Source organism: Tenrec ecaudatus, chromosome 8 (genome assembly GCF_050624435.1).
Source record: "Tenrec ecaudatus isolate mTenEca1 chromosome 8, mTenEca1.hap1, whole genome shotgun sequence".
Taxonomy (NCBI): domain Eukaryota; kingdom Metazoa; phylum Chordata; class Mammalia; order Afrosoricida; family Tenrecidae; genus Tenrec; species Tenrec ecaudatus.
This window is the reverse complement of record NC_134537.1, coordinates 128,112,129-128,127,717: the sequence shown is the minus strand read 5'-3', so window position 1 is coordinate 128,127,717 and position 15,589 is coordinate 128,112,129.

Here is a 15,589-nt window from a genome sequence, read left to right as displayed (position 1 = left end):
GAATTAGGAAAATATTTTTATTGATAAGGACAAAGGGTACCAAGGAGATTCACATGTACCCTTCACACCTAAAAAAGACCATACCGATGAAAATTCAATTAATTGGCATATGAAATTTGGGTAGGCATAACTGGGATAGATTTAAATTTTCAGAATGAATGTGGGAATTTAAAAAAAGTGTTTAACATCTGCCACAACAGAAACTGGACATTTGTGTGGAGATGGAGAGGTAGTGAGAAGAGGCCTGGGAGAGGGAGCGAGAATAAAGATATGGGTATCCATTTATGAGAATACATAAAGGAGAAAACGTTGGTTGAATAGGATTCAATTTTTAAAATTCAAGAGGGAAAAAACCCTGTAAAGGTGGGGGGGCAGTGGGGGGTCAAGGGGGGCAGTATGGGGGCTGGGGGGGTGGTTGTGGACCAGAAGTCAGCAGACAGTTCAGAAGAGAAGGTTTTATCTGAAATCTATACAAGAAGTGGAGGAGGGAAAGCTAAGAAATGCTAAGAAAGTAGTGACAGAGACAACTAAAAAGAATGAAAAATCAAAACAAAACAGGCCTAAAGTTGATAGAACAAAAGTTGGAGGGCGTGGGAGGGAGAAGGAATACAAGAAGGAGAAAGCAACCCAGACTTTGAAATTAGGACAAGAGTGAGAACATGAGGAATTAGAGAAAGGGTTTTTTTCCTTAACAAAAAGAAGCATCCCAGAAGGTAGAAATCAATATGGAGAAAATGGAAGTTGAGATTGCGACACGATGTCAGAATCATAAAAGATGGGCATGTGAGCTAAAGCAGGGGCTCCCAATAACGGATAACGGAGCGGATGATTAACCGGAGGGAATAGACTTTGAGAAGTACCCAGTGTGGCTGATTGATTTTGAAGGATGGGAAGATCTGACTGCTAGTAGCTAAAGACCTTTGCGATCTGCCTGAAGGTTGTTACTAAAAGGAATATGTGGGGGAAAACGTTGCTCAGCAATTACAATGGACAAGGCAGGGTGGACGATGATCGTCTGAAAGCCTTGGAGGATACTTGGTAATAGAGTCCACTGAAAACACATTAGAAGTTGTTTTTGGAATTTTCCCCTCAGGAATCATCTATAAATGTCTGGTAGGGTGCCCAAAAGACACAAATGCTTGACTGGCTAAGCTTTCTAGAGAAATCATAGAAGTTGCTAAAGGAGAGAGCTGGTTTTCATATGCAACTAGCATCCTGGTTCCATTCTCTGCACAGTTAATGGATGTGTAAGAATCAGAATATTATAGTCGATGTATAAATTCCGTACTCCATTTACATTTAAATTTAGTACCTCTATGAGCTGGTTCTTTGTCCAACAGTTTTTGAAAAGAAGGACGTGTTCATGAAGGTCTCCTATAGACGTAGGGAACTTCTAGTAGGTGACACAAATAAGCGAGCCAGTTAGGTTTTGATAAGAAAAGGCATAATGTGGACTGTGCAGAGGTCCCTTGGCAGTTTGTATTTTAATTTTTTTAACTTGTAAAAGAATATAAAAACACCTTTTTATTCTTGGCATGTATGGAGATTTAGAGATGGTATGTGTAACATAAACTGCCTACTCATGGCTGAGTTCCTATAATCTCATATTTAAATTATGTGTATTTAATATATGTTTAAAAATAGGTTGAGTATCCCAGTTTCTTCCAGTCTTGTACCAAGTGTTGTGTCTTTGTGTGTGTGTGTTTGTGTATACACTTTGGGAGATGACAAGAAAGGAGCAAATAATTCATATGAACAAATAACTGTCACTTTTTGTTGAAATCCTTATGCTATGAATGTGAAAGATACATCTGAAAACTTCTTAGGAGTCCCTTAGGAAAAGCAAGCTATTATACTGGTGTACAGAATCTGAAATATCATATTTATCAGTGTTAAAACTCAAAAGTTAAAAATCCAATGACAAACAGGTTCAAGTGTGTATTTAATGTTTTCCATGATGAAAGAAATTCTTGACCAACGTCTAGTCTTTACTAAAACCTCAGCTTCCATACTTCATAAATACTCTCATTGATGGGGCCCCTTGGATGCATACACTTTCACAGATTTGATCTCCTAACCAAAAGCACACCCAGTGTTGTGGAGTTGGTTCTGATTAACATTGACCCTTCTTATATTTTCAGAATGAAGCTCATTTTCTTTGACTGCTCAGCTCTAGCAGTTAGTGAACCCAAACCGAAGCCATTGTTACAGCCTCGAGATGGTTGAGATCCTGTAAGACCTAGTGCAGTTGCCTCATGGGGTGTCCCATGCTGTAATCTTAACAGAAATAAAAGTCTGGTGGGTCATAACCATAGACGTTTTAAGTAGCAGTAAGCATTTAACTACCCAGTACTCCTGTCATGCAATTTAACTGAAACATATTATGTTCAATGAGTGAAATGCTGTATGTTTCCATGTATAGATGTATGTTCATGTCATTCAGCTTTGTAGACATAGACTAGATTCTATGTGCTATAAGACTGAATAGCAACTGTTTTTACTCCCTTTCTGTCTCCTATCACAGATTACATTCTCTACAAATGATTTAATGAGTTAATAGTACAGAGAATCACACCATATGCTCCTCTATAATAAATGGAGACATTAGTTAGCAATAGTTGCATTGAGGAATCTATGCAGAATCTAGGGCATCTGTACAAATACCGGTACATTGCTTTATACCTGTGATTCTGATCCTTCCTAATGCTGTGACCCTTTAATACAGTTCGTGATCTTGTGGTGCCCCCGCCATAAAATTATTTTTCGTTGCTACTTCATCACTGTCATTTTGCTACTTTTAGAATTGGGTGACCCCTGTTAAAGTGTTGTTCAACCCCCAAAGGGGTCGCGACCCACAGGTTGAGAACTGCTGCTTTATATTATAATAATCCAAATAGATATAGAGTCAGAAACTTCTTGAAGCTATGATCCTCACATTCCAGATTCATAGAAATAATTTAGAAAGTTTGTTATTTGCAAATTCTCAAGAAATACACCAAAACGTTTCTGATTTTACTGAAAATTAGGTGTATGGATGCAGGAATCAAAATTTATGAGGAACCGTTTTCAGGGGACCAGAAAAATTTCCTCAACATGCTATTGTAATTATTAACTAGCCCAATTGTCAAAATACTTTACAAAATTATTTTATTTAAAGAGAGTAAGATAGAAGTGTTCTTTGTCACCTTTTAAAAATTTAAATAAAATCCCCTAAGTATATATCACATTGTAAAACATTGAAAAAAATTTTTACTTTTTTTATTCATTAATTTTCATTGTTTTCTCCATGATTAATGTGCATTAATTATCTTCATCAGGAGATATACCATATGTATTTGAATATAAGCTGATCTGAATATCAGCCGAGGCACCTAATTTTACTACAAAAACTGCATTTAAAATGTACAGAAAAACTCAGCTTATACATGAGTATAATTTATAACTAATGCTTAATTAAGTGCCTCATAATCTAATATCTTGAACTGTAGCATTTTATGGTATTTGGGATAATATTTTATATTTCATGAAAACAATTTTCCATTGCCTAGTTCTCATGGAGGGTATACATACACACACAGCAAGTATGAGTCCTTGCCTAGAGCTAGGGACTGTAAGACTCTTCCAGTGTATCTATCGTGTTTAAGTTCATCTTGAGTTAAAATACAGTGGTATTTTGAAATAGTTTGCAATTTCATTTGTCCGGTAAGATAAGACGTGGGCACTCAATAAAGAGGAAGCTGGTCCTTTCAGCTGAATGCCGCTGTGAGTAGGCACGTTTCCTAAACCTTCCATCGATTCCTCGAGGCCACACTGTGCGCCATGCCATTCACACTCGCTCCACCTTCCTTCAGTGGATGTGACGTGGTCAAGTGTAGCTCTCTTGCAGAGGTGTACAGTGTTCGGAGAGTAGCTTCCACCTCTGACAAATGGATACAAGAAAGAATGTTAATTATGGTTTGGTCATTCATTAGTTTTGACTCACGATGACCATACGTACAACTGAATGAAACACTGTCCGGTCCTGGGTCAACTTCACAAGTGCTTTCCCCTGTCATTGACAGCCACTGTGTCCATCCGTCATGTCCAGGGGTTTCCTCTTCTTCGCTGGCCTGCTGTTCTACAAAGCAGGACAGCTTTTCCCAGGAACTAGTCTCTCCTTAATAACTGTCCAAAATGCTTGAGACTGCATTTTAGCTGTATTTTTTCCAAGACAGATTTGTTTCTTTGGGGGAAGTCCATGGTAGTTCCAATGTTCTGAGCCCGGTTGGCATAGTGCGCCCTGGGATTCACTGCGAACCGGAAGGTCAGCAGTTAGAAACCACAAGGTGCCATTGTGTCTTGTAAAGAGTCACAGTCTCAGAAACACAGAGGGGCAGTTCTAGTCTATCCTATAAGGTCACCCTGAATCAGACGGGGCTCCATGGCAGTAAACACTATCATTCAAATGCTTCTTAGGCCTTCCTTCATCAAGGTCCAATATTCACATGTATATGAGTTGGTTGAAATGACCATCTCTTGGGTTAGACACACCTTCATCCTCAAAATGCCATCTTTGGTTCTCAAAGTATTAAAGGCTTTTATACAGCATATTGACTCAATGCATTAGGAGCCCTGGTGGCTTAGAGGTTATTCGTTAGCCTGATAACTGCAAGATCAATAATTTGAAACTTCCAACCTCTCTAAGGAAAAAAGATGAACCTTTCTAATCCTACTAGAGTTACACTGTCAGAAACCCACAGGAGAGGGTCACTATGAGCTGCACAGTGTCTGTCGTCTCTACCCTAGAGGGTCACTATGAGCTGCACAGTGTCTATCGTCTCTGCCCTAGAGGGTTACTATGAGTTGCAGTTGACTTGATGGCTGTCATAGATATATAATCATTTGTAAATTTGAGGATTAAGAGTGTAGGGGTTGAGTCTGGCTTGTCAATTAGATCATAGCCAATGAGGCCTTTGTGTGGGCATGGACTTCTGCTGAGAATTCTGGGAACTCTGGTACTTCCTCATGGGAGGCAGGAGAGACTCTCTCTGTTCACACCCTGGGAGACATAGCAGCTGACAAGACACATGGACCCACTCTGGTGCAGAGACCCCTGCTAGTGCTGAGATGTTTCCATTGACACTGGATCCAAGGACTTTCTACCCACTGGCCTGGGCTCTTATACATTTGGAGTCATTGCATGTGTTTCATGAGTCTGAAGAGGACTTTATAGATTGGTATTGGACTTATGTTCTAGTGTTGGACTTATGGACTTGATCTGGACTGGGCTGGGATGTTTTCTCAATGTTCAATTGCTCTTGTATATAAATCTCTTTCTTATGCACATATGTGTATCCATGGATTTGTTCTCTAATCTACCCAGACTAACACAATGGCAGAATTTGTTTTTTGTTGTTTGTTTTTTAACCAGTCATTTGATGTCTTCATTGTTGCTTCCATGAATATTGATTGTGGTTCCAAGCAAGATGAAATCCTTGACAAATCTTCTTTTTTTCGTGTACCATGATTTTACCTATTGGTGCAGTTGTGAGCATTTGGTTTCTTGAATTTGAATTGTAATTCAGACTAAAGGCTTCAATCCTAGGTCTTTATCAGCCTGTGCATCAAGAATTCCTCACTAGGCAGTTTATGTCATCTGTTTATCACAGGTTGTTAATAATCCTTCCTCCAATCTTAATACTGCATTCTTCTTCATACAATTCTGCTTCTCTGATCATTTTCTCAGCCATAGCAATTAAATAAGTAGAGAGCAATTAAATAAGTAGAGTGAGAGGATTCAACCCTGATGCACACATTTCTTGATTATAAGCCACAAAAGATTCCATTTTCTGTTTGAAGGACTGACTCTTGGTCCATATATACAGTCCACATAAGCACAATTGAGTGTTCTGGAATTTTCAATCTTCTCAATGTTATACACCATTTGTTAAGGCCCACAAAGTTGGATGCCTTTGAAAAGTCAATTAAATAAAAGTAAAAATCTGTCAGGTATTCTCTACTCTCCTTCAAGTCCCCCTGACATCAACTAGGATAGCTCTTGTTTCAAGTGCTTTTATGACTCTAGCCTGGATTTCTGACTGGTCCCTGTCAATGTGGAACTGCAATCTGTGTTGAATGACCTTCAGCAAAATTCGACTTGCATGTGATATCAATGATAGTCTTCTATAATTTTTCCATTCTGTTTGTTTGGTCACGTTTTTTTTTTGAGATGGATACAAAAATAAATTTCTTCTTATTGATTGCCTAAGTAACTGTCTCCCAAATTTCCTGGAACAGATGTGTGTGTCCTTCCAGAACTCCATCAGCTTGTGAGACATTTCAATTGATATTTCATCAATTAATGGAACCTTCTTTGTGGCTAATGTTTTCAGTGCAGCTTGAAGTTCTTCTTTTAGTAGCATTGATTTTTACTCATATGCCACCTCTCGAATTTGTAGAATGTTGACTTGTTCTTTTTTGGTACAGTGGGAGTGGGAATTCTTTCCAACCTCTTTGGAAACATCCTGTATCATTGAATATTGTGCCCAGAGAACTTTTCAATATGGACACTTGAATTTTTTTCAGTTATCTCAGGTTAAAATACACTCTGTTCTTCCTTTTTGGTTTTCGAACTCTAGGTCTTTGCACATTTCATTTTATTTTATTCTGTCTTCTTGAAGTGGCTCATTGAAATTCTCTGTTCAGCTCTGTGATTCTATCATTTTTCCTTTTGTCATAACTACTCTCCAATCAAGAGAAAGTTTCAGCATTTCTTCTGACATCCACTTTGGTCTTATCTTTCTTTCTTGTCTTTGATTGGCCTTTTGCTCCCTTTATGAATACGTTTTTTTTATATCATCCCACAGCTCATCAGGTCTTCTGTCGTTAGAGTGCCCAACCTCTTCTTGAAATGTTCTTGAAGGGCAGGTCAGATATCCTCAAGGTCATCATTTGACACCCCTGGACATTTCATTTTCTTCAGCTTCAACCTGAATTTCCATATGAAACTTTGATGTCCTATTCATAATCAAGGCCAAGCCTGGTTTGGGTTGCTTAAATTGAATTTCACCATTGTCTCTTCCCAAAAAGGTAGTTAGTTTGGTTTCTTTATATCCCATTTGGAGAAATCCACATGGTCTCAGTGTTGAAAAAGTCCCCGTTCTTGTGTTCTTCAGCTTAGTTTCCAGCACCAAGGTCGTATTTTCCCACTCCTGTGCCTTTCGGTTTGTTTGCAACTTTCGCGGTTACAGTCACCAATAATTATCATTGCATCCTGATTGCATGTTTGAGCAATATCAAACTGAAGAGGGTGGTAAAGTTCTTCATTTTCATCATCACTGGCTTCAGCCATTGGGGCATAACTTTACATAGTAGTTGTATTGCCTGGATTTCATAGTATGCAAATAGATATTAGCCTATCACAGCTTCATTCTTCAAGATATATCTCCAAATATCCTTTTTGATGATGAATGCAATGCCGTCATTTTTAATTTATCTTTTCCAACATCGTAACCCATATAACTTCCTGATTCAAAATGGCCAATACCATTCATTTCAAATCAGTAACACCTGGGTTATTGACCATTATGCATTCCATTTCATTTTGAAAATGTTCCATTTCCCTAGAATCATGCTTGCACATTCCAAGTCCAATTATTAATAGGTGCTTACAGCTATTTCTTTTCATTTTGAGTCATGCTCCATCAGCAAATGAAAGTTCTGAAGGCTTTAACCCCAAAGGCTTTACTCTGGGGGTTCTCCACCTTCCTCAAGCTGTGATCCTTTCATACAGTTCCTCATTAAAGGAATGGTGACCCTCCCAACCATAAAATTATTTCCATTGCTACTTCATCACTATAATTTTGCTATTGCTATGAATCAGGTGACCCCTGTGAAGGGCCATTTGACTCCCAAAGGGGTTGTGACCCACAGGTTGAAAACCACTGCTTTACTCCATCCATGTCAACATTCTGATCAACTCTGCTTGCAGAAGGCAGCTCTTTCTCGGTAAAAGTTTGAGTGCCTCTTCTGACTGAGCGGTTCGTCTTCCGACACTATCTGACAATTGTCTGCTTCTATTCCTGAGGATTTCAAGACCCGACAATTTTTGACTGCTAGCCATCAGATTCAATGGCTACTTTCTCGGAGAATGACAGCTTATTCCTTCCGTATAGTCTACGCTTAATCTGTGAACCCTGCTTAAACCTGTTCACTTTGGATGACCCTCCAGGCATTGGAAATACTAGTGACATGGCATCCAGTACCACAATCCACAAGCCACCACAGTACAACAAACTGACAGACAAGTGGTGGAAGAAATAGAGAGAAAGCTGATGGCCGAATAGCAAATAGAAGAGGGAAAAATAAGCAAACAAAACCCACGCACATGAAAACACATTAAACCAGGGACTCTGTGACCCTTTGGAAGAATGGCAGTATCAGTCACCTCCACACTACTTAGCTCTCTGTAGCCTGAAATGATTTTTTACCAAAGTCAGTTGGAAAATTGTTGTTAATGAAAATTCTAAAATATCAGAAAGCAAATGTTTTGAGAATGATGATGGCAACAAATGTACAACTGTGCTTGACAAAATGGATGGATGTATGGATTGTGATAAGAATTGTACAAGCCCCCAATAAAATGATTTTTAAAATTTCTAATCTATCAGGATAAATGTAATTATGATAAATATAGTATTATTAAGAAAACAGGGCATAAATTCTGACATTTGTATGTTACTTCTCAAAAATATGTTAATTTAGGATATTTTGCTATTTAAAGTTTGGGAATTAGGTGTAGCATTTTCTATAAGTTTAAAAGATAAATACCACAGGCATCATTTTATTCATGAAAAATTAAATCAGGTATAACCATGGCTTTATGAAGAGAAAAAAAGGAAGATCTTCTACAAGCCTTTGCCCTCTGTCTCCATGATTATAAAGACTGAGTTACAAAGAAATCTGGAAGCTAGGAAATCATACTGAAGTTGATAAATCAGTGTCTCTATTAGCACAGACAATATGTAGTAAAAGTCTCCATCAGACATTTAATTATGAAATATAATCTCTGTTATAAATTCGGCTACAATGATAATCCATAATCTCTAATTAACTATTTGTATTTCATGGGCCACTAAGCAAAGCACCAAATTCTCAAATCTAACACACTCATTTGAGCTCTTCCTCTTTCTCTAGACAAGTCACGGTCAATAATTTTCTAAATGATTATTATGTACTCCAAAGTTTTAAAGCTATAATTTATGAATATGAAGTAAAGTACAGATATAATTATGAAATATAATTTTGATAGAAGTGATTTTGTAAATATGACTCCTTCCAAGTCAAAATTATTTACATTTCTTTCTCCTTTTCATTATATATTTCTCTTTCTCATTGATATCATACTTCCTTAGCTGTCCTAAGTTAGGTGGTGTGAATATCTCTTAACGGATTACTTTGTATAAGGTAATTCTAGTGGTAAGGTGTTTTGGCATCTCCCCACACCTCAGTCTTATAATGCTAACACCTAACTCAGAAAGAAAAAAGGAATGCATGTCAGGCTTCTATGTTGCACTTGACCCTCTGATAGATACTTCTGTAGAAATACTCTTATTTATGTTCCTAACAATATTGTAAAAGGAGCCCTGGGGGACTGTCACATAAATGTTGGGCAGTTGACTGCAAGGTCAGTGGTTCAAACTTAACATCAGACCCTCAGAAAAACGGCCCACGAGGCTATCTGTCCCCCTGGGAACCCTACAGAGGTGCTATGAATGGGAAGTGACTCAATCCCTATGGGTGACAGGACTTTAAAGTGAATAGTCAAAAGTTCTTGATTGATACAAAGGAACTGAGCGGTAAAGGGATAATGCTAAGTTTTCACAGCAGGTTTAAAGTTAAATGAGTCTCTTTGGCTCTAGAATCTGGGCCTTCAACCAATTAATGATGAATAGGAGAGTGAGCATTCCCTTTTCTATCATCCTGTCCGTAGAACCATCTCCGTGACTGTACGCAAACGTTGAACAGCCTTTGACTTGTCTTTCTGTTCTAGGCCCAACAGCAGGTATTGATCACGATATTTCAAAGGTGTCTTCATATCATTTCCCCTGCAACATGTGTTCCTTTGTTCTTATTCTAGTCAATGCAAGCTGTTAATGGTTTGGAGTTGATTTGGACTCCTGACAGCCTACTGTGAAGAATACAACTTCTCCACAGGGTTGTCGAGACTGCATCCTTTCAGGAGCAGATGACCAGGCCCGTGTTCCGAGAGACCCCAGTTTGTCAGCTGGTAGTTCAGAAGGTAGCGGTTGGTGACCAAAGACCAATTAAGAATACCGCTTCTCATTCTCCAGGTCCAAGCCTAAGCCCTTGGTCGATAGCACTCATGTCATTATCACCTAAATTTTAGGAAGGTTTGTTGTGAAAGTTGGATTTAAATACAAGTCATCTAGCTCCAGAATCGGTATTTAATATCTGAGCTGTGCTAACTTCATTATCTTAGCCAATAACTCTCTTTCCATCTCAAATACGTTTTCCTCACTGCATGGTAGTCCTTTTTAGAAAAATCCTTGGATGGTGCTAAACACAGGTTCCCTCAACTGCTCACTGAAAGGTCAGACAGTGAAGTCTACCTGAGGTACCTCAGAAGGAAAGCCTGGCAATCACCTTCCAGAACAATCAGCCATGTAGGCTCCAGGGAGCAGGGGTCAACTCTGACACACAGAGGGGTCACGGTGAGTCATCGATGATGGGAGGGCAGTCGGTTTATGGGTGCTTTGGGGAGAGCAGGTGAATCTTTACATCCTTATTTGCATCCTTCTACTAATGAAAGCCCAAATTCTAATAAAATAAAAATATAAATATTTAAATGCTTCCCCCTTCTCTGCCTTTAACTTTTATTACCACCTTTCAAAATTCTCTTTCCTAAGACCCAGCTCATTTGCTTCATCCTCCCCAAACTCAATTTTCCCAACCAGATGTCTTTCGTCCCTCCTAGCGGAGGTCACCTTTGCTTCTTCTGACCATGTGTCCAAGCTTGCAGTATGATGATCACATGCGTCTTATGGGCAAACAAGGTTAAAAGCTCGAATAGTTACAGGCTATATGTTGTGCATATTGGAGCTCTCACTATCCATCATGCTGTGCATTGAGAACAAACAGGACTGGAGAATATTTATTGAATTTTATAGGGATCCGTTTCAGGTTATGGTGTGCTGGAAAATGTTAGGAGCTGGCAGTGGGGTTGTTGATGTTTGGTGTAAATATTGAATTGGCATAAAAATGTCAGTGTTATATTTCTAACCACCCTAAACTATTTTTAGAGATCATCATGGTGCCAAACACTTTTTCAATAGCCTAAATTTTTTTAAAGTCTCCCCTTGGGAGCTCTAAGACACCCCTGGCATAGGCCTCAGCCTTTCATGGTTAAGTGTAATAAAAAATGCGTCGGATTTAAGGTGTACTCTTTTGCTTTGGTTTGCTTTATCCTCTCTCTCTCAACTTTTTTGTCTCTCTCTCTCCCAACTGGAGTCTCAAATGAAGAAATTGAACCGTTTAAGGGAAAAATTGTTATAGCATCAACAAATCTAAGATTGCCGTCCAAAATTCATGCTGCCTTTCATAGTTGTTTTTCAGATAATGCTTATCTTTGCTTGAGTGCCCAGTTAATTGATAAACAGGATAAAGAAAAACTTCTCAAGGTGACATGTTAACGGACAGCATATTAAATTAAGTCATTAAAAACCAAATCCCCAGTAGGCAGCTAAATCATTATAATTAAAGCAAGTAGTTTAAATAAAGCCTACCCCAATCAGTAATGTTGCTTTCAGATGATTTGTGCCTTTTGATAAGTTATTCATTAGGAAAAGTTCCCATTTAGCAGCAGTAAGTAGAAGAGATGAAAACCACAACGAAGCACACCCTATTAGTTCCTGAGCGCTGCTCTCAACAGGTAGACAACATTTATTCCGACATTGATGGAACTACGAAGGTGATATTGTGTGTGTAATGTTTTATATAGCTACTGATCCAGAAATATACTCTGTAATGGTTTGGAGTGACCTGTGTGCCTTGCCCACTGTAAGGTGCTACACAGGTTATCAATTACTGCGGCATCCTTGTAGACAGGTGTAAGGCACATCATGCTTTATTTAGGCATCACTGACCCAAAGTGTCTCTTGAATTCCTTAAGCAACATAATCCAGAGTATAAAGGTTATCAATTACTGTGGGAATTACTGGGGATACTTTTGATTTCAGTGATGCTTATAAAAAGATGCATGTATACTTTCAGCCCCTTTTATCCACAGTTGTTACCAGCTCCATTACTGATATGCTTGATGCCAGCTGCAGGTTGCCTTTAGCTGAGGTGGATTCAAACCACTCTAGAATGCCTTTCACTTCCAAGAGTGTAATGGCTTCTACCAAAGTACTTACCCCTGCAGTAGGAGTGCTTCCATTACAGAGAATAGTACTTTTAGCTTTTAAAAGTTGACAAGGCATAAGAAATATTCTTTTAGCTATTGCAGACACTGATATAAGTTCCTTTAGCTCTTATAAAAGTAAAAATAGTACATGCATTAATCCCATCATCTCCAGTGATTTCCATTTTTATAACCTTCTATAAGTAAAAAAAACAGTATTATATTATCTCATAGAATAATGTCAGTCGAGTATATATTTATAAATATAATCAATGCTACTTACATCACAATTAATGTATTGAGTTTTGAAACAAGTATTTACATACTAAAAATTTTCTTGAAATAGCATCACATTAATGACCACTTATGCCACTTTACCGCCAAAGATGATTTTTTCTAAAAATGTACAAGATGAAAAAGCTGTTTGGAAATATATACACCAGAGTAACAGATACTCAGTAGGACATGGTTTAGTGTGTCATACAACCTCAGATTTTATCTGTTATACGGAATTCTTCCAGTAGAAAAACATTACTTCAAACACAATCTATTAAAAATAAAGAACGATCATGCTCATAAATGTTTGAAAGTATAAATCATTATATAAAAATATTTATATGGTTAAATATATCAGATTCTTTCTAACTAATGGATGGGGATTGATTGGTGTAAGTTTTGATTGGTGTACGGAGGTAGGACTTACATAATTAAAGACAAAGTGTTGAAAGGGTCAGGTGTCTGTAGATGTTTAATGTTATTAGATGCCGGTGGGCCCCATGAACTCACAGTGTCCCAATGTGATGTGGTAGAATGTCATCATGGTGTTTGAGAGTGCGTGTTCTGGAGCCTTATTGCAAAGTCCTCCCATGACACCGTCAAGTGGATTCCAACGACCATCATTTCAGTGAGCAATCAAGGGCTTCATGGTCAATTCCACAGTTTGTAGACTCTCACAGTCTATGGACTGTCAGTGTGAAGAGTCATATAGGCAATTTGTAGTATTGGAATTTATGATTGTGAAACTCTAGGGGTATGGCTTCATACACATATGCCCATACACATCTCAAAATCTGGGTTTTTCAAAGCTAAACATAAAAGTGAAATAAAGTATTTGTGTTGAGAATTAAACATGAAATTATGTGAAATCATGAAGCACATGGCAGGGATTAATAACCAAAAAAAGCCGTGTTACAAGTGTCACATACACTGAAGGTACCCATATGCCATGATGCCACCCTTGTGTGTCATGGTCCCTGCTGCCATCAAAGCTCCTTCTTGGTGGCTTACCGCCAGTGCTATACCCAGGAGTCCAGGACCATCATGGCGCCCCCTGCTGCTGCTCCTAGTAATCTCCCTTCTCTCTCTTCAAGATTCTGAGCTGGCTCACTTGTATAACCACAAGAATGGCAAAACAGGCCAATTCCCTCCTTCGTGTCTTCTAAACCTTATTTGCATGCTACCACCAAGTTATTTGGTGGGAATTACAAAGACTCCGGAGAGAAAAGTCATATTGAATAATTTCGCTTCACTACAGTGAATTTCATGAAAATAACCCATGAGTATAGTAATCATTTTAATTCACTTCTCTTTTTTGACAGATAGGTGATCTCACTGACTGCCATTGAGTCTATTCTGATTCATTGATATGCTGTAGGATGGAGTAGAACTTGACCCTGTGAGGTTCCCAGGCTGCAAATATTTGGAGAAACAGAATGCCTCCTGCCTCTCCTGTCAACTACTTTTGCACTGCCGACTTTGTAGCTAACAGCCTAATTCATAACCCACTCCTGGCCAGGGATCCTTAAAGATAGATAATATATATGTCGTCAGATAGATAAAAACCAAACTCATTGACATTGAGTTGACACCGATTCACAACCACCCTTGCAGACAAGGTAGTGCTGCCCCTGTGATTTCTGAGACTGTAACTCTTTCTGAGAATACAAAGCACGTCTTTCTCCCGTGGAGCAGCTAGTGATTTTGAACTGCTGACCTTGCAGTTCACAGCCCAACATACAACCACTGGGGCTTCTAGATAATGAGATGGATACACAAGGAGGCCGATGATGGAGATGTAGATAATTCATATGTCTATAGATAGACAGCTAGACAGAGAGGTGATGCAGCATTTTCATTTTAAGTACCTGTGTTTCCTCCTTTCAAAATTATTATAGCCCATGTAGACGCTCTTTAGCTATCATGCATTTTATTTCAAAATAAGTTGGGCTGTGTTTTGTTTTGGTTTTTTTTTTCACTTTTCTCTTGTCATTTATTTTCCTCAACTAGAAAAATGTTTTATGACTTAATGCTTGAGAACTTGAAGATCAAAGCATCTTATCACTCCCTGAAGGTTACGGTATAACTGAATTTAATTTAGACGTTCAATAAGCTTTAAGCCAAATAACAATTGTCTATATTAAATCCCTTTTTATGATCCTCTTCCAGATTGACAAAGTGAATGAATGCACAGTAAATTATAGTAACTTTCGAAGAATAGTAATAATAGCATGATTCTATAAACTCCAGCCCTGATGGATAACTTAAACTAGTCAATGATAGGGGATTGCGGGAATTGAGCCTGGTTTCAAAACCTAGTTATATAATTTACAATACTTTCATTTACATGGTGTGTTCTCTCATCGTAGTATGAGTAAAATGGTGACATTATTGGAGATGCTGGTTGATTTATGGCCTGTCTTGAACACAAAATAAATTTTCTAGAAGATCAACCATGGCAATGTATAGGTCATTGGCTACTCTTAGGTATATGATAGCATTTTTATATAAAGGTTCGTTTTCTGATTTTTTCCCCTCCAAAGAAAGATACTCATAGGAAAAAGTTGTGACCACTGAGTCGCTAAGTGAGGGACACTTCCCCAGCCAGCTTGCTAGGAACTATTGAGGGAGGTTCAGTGGAGCAGACACTCGTCCTAACCCCAGCCCAGAGGATGGCAGATGAACAGATGACAGCATGGCATCCTCGGTGATATTTTTTGGGACAACCCTGGAAGCAGTGACCTCTAGGTGTCTTGGAAATCCAGAATAATCATCATAATTGAGGCAACAGTATGATTGGTGATTTCTTTTAGTTGCGCTGAGAGACTTCCCACTGCTAAAAGAAAATAGATTCATGCTACTGCTTTGAAAATTAACTAACTACTATAAGTCTGACACATGGAAACAGTGTCT